Raw genomic sequence first — 2,608 nt, 5'->3', positions numbered from 1 at the left:
GCGTCAGAGCGTCTCCGAACCGTTTGGCTGCTACGTCAACATCGCCGCCATATTGGTCAGGGCAGAGCCGGTCTTTTTTTATTTTTATTTTTTTTAATTTTTAAATTTTATAAACCTTTATTTATAAATTGCAACATTTACAAACAGTTTAGAAATAATAATAATCAAAATAAGTACAAAAACAGTACAAAACAGCGCCAGGGGGTTGTAAACTCAAAGTAACTAAAATAGAATGCAAAAAAAAAAAAAAAAAAAAAAAAAAAAAAAAAAATATATATATATATATATATATATATATATATATATATATATATATATATATATATATATATATATGTATATATATATATATATATATATATATATATATATATATATATATATATATATATACATATAAGGATTTACATCAATCTGTCACTCCTTTCCGTATCCGGGCCAGGTAAGGTTACAAGTTTCAAGTTTATTCACAATACCATAGAACAATTACAATAGTAGTGAATATCATTTAAAGATATTGGTAAGTGAAAAGGTCCCCCAAATAAGCTAGAAGAAGCTTTTGACAGGGGGTCCAGAGGACAGTATATACAGGAATGATGAAAAATGGTAGCAAGCACAACAACAACAACAAAACAAACAAACAACAACAACACTATATGATAAACACAAGATAATAATACTAAAGCATGCATACACATACACACATACATTCATTCGACCATGCAAAACCCAACAGTAGTCAACCCCACATGAAGCATTAGAGATAGGTGGTTAATAGGTAAGTTTTCAGTTTCTTTTTGAAGTTGGAGAATGGATACTGCATCTTGAGGCTCTCATTAAGCCGGTTCCAAATCTTAGGTCCCCTGCATACAACACTTCGATCGGTACAAGCCAGTAGACCATGTTTACCTGATATCAGATCTAAGTTACGAGTGTTGTGGGCATGCTGGGGATGGTAGATAGGAACCAAGCTACAGTTGACTCAACACAGGTTCCCTGTGTTGAGTCAAATTAAGCCGCAGGCTCCACTCCTGGTGGTGCCCTTCCGTCATTTCCTTTCATTGGGAAGGGCAGCACGGTGGAACAGGGGTTAGTGCATGTGCCTCACAATACCAAGGTCCAGAGCAGTCCTGGGTTCAATCCCATCAGTGTGTGATGACTGTATTATGATGATAGTATATATGATAGTATATATCTGTATCATGAATCAATTTAAGTGGACCCCGACTTAAACAAGTTGAAAAACTTATTCGGGTGTTACCATTTAGTGGTCAATTGTACGGAATATGTACTTCACTGTGCAACCTACTAATAAAAGTCTCAATCAATCAATCAATCAATCGGGATATTTCTGTGTGGGGTTTGCATGTTCTCCCCAAGACTACGTGGGTTCTCTCAGGGTACTCCGACTTCCTCCCACCTCCAAAGACATGCACCTGGGGATAGGCCCCTCCCACCTCCAAAGACATGCACCTGGGGATAGGCCCCTCCCACCTCCAAAGACATGCACCTGGGGATAGGTTGATTGGCAACACTAAATGGTCCCTAGTGTGTGAATGTGAGTGTGAATGTTGTCTGTCTATCAGTGTTGGCCCTGTGATGAGGTGGCGACTTGTCCAGGGTGTACCCCGCCTTCCGCCTGAATGCAGCTGAGATAGGCTCCAGCACACCCCGCTACCCCAAAAAGGGACAAGCGGTAGAAAATGGATGGATGGATATATATATATATACTTTATATATATATATATATATATATATATATATATATATATATATATATATATATATATATATATATATATATATATATATATATATATATATATATATATACGTATATTAGGGGTGTGGTAAAAAATCGATTTGAATTCGAATCGCGATTCTTACGTTGTGTGATTCAGAATCGATTCTCATTTTTAAAAAAATCGATTTTTTTATTTATTTATTTATTTAAATGAATCAATCCAACAAAACAATACACAGCAATAACATAACAATGCAATCCAATTCCAAAAGCAAACCCGAGCCAGCAACACTCAGAACTGCAATAAACAGAGCAATTGAGAGGAGACACAAACACCACACAGAACAAACCAAAAGTAGTAAAACAAAAATGAATATTATCAACAACAGTATCAATATTAATTACAATTTCAACATAGCAGTGATTAAAAATCCCTCATTGACGTTATCATTAGACATTTATAAAAAAAAAAGAACAATAGTGTGGCAGTGGCTTACACTTGCATCGCATCTCATAAGCTTGACAACACACTGTGTCCAATATTTTCACAAAGATAAAATAAGTCATATTTTTGGTTCATTTAATAGTTCAAACAAATGTACATTATTGGAATCAGTTGATAAAACATTGTCCTTTACAATTATAAAAGCTTTTTACTCTGCTTGCATGTCAGCAGACTGGGGTAGATCCTGCTGAAATCTATGTATTCCATGAATAGACAATCCTTTTCAATCGGGAAAAAAATCGTTTTTGAATCGAGAATCGTGTTGAATTGAAAAAAATATCGATTTTGAATCGAATCGTGACCCCAAAAATCGATATTGAATCGAATCGTGGGACACCCAAAGATTCACACTTATATAT

The sequence above is a fragment of the Entelurus aequoreus genome, linkage group LG17, assembly GCF_033978785.1.
Source record: "Entelurus aequoreus isolate RoL-2023_Sb linkage group LG17, RoL_Eaeq_v1.1, whole genome shotgun sequence".
Lineage (NCBI taxonomy): Eukaryota > Metazoa > Chordata > Actinopteri > Syngnathiformes > Syngnathidae > Entelurus > Entelurus aequoreus.
Note: the sequence above shows the minus strand (reverse complement) of the source record.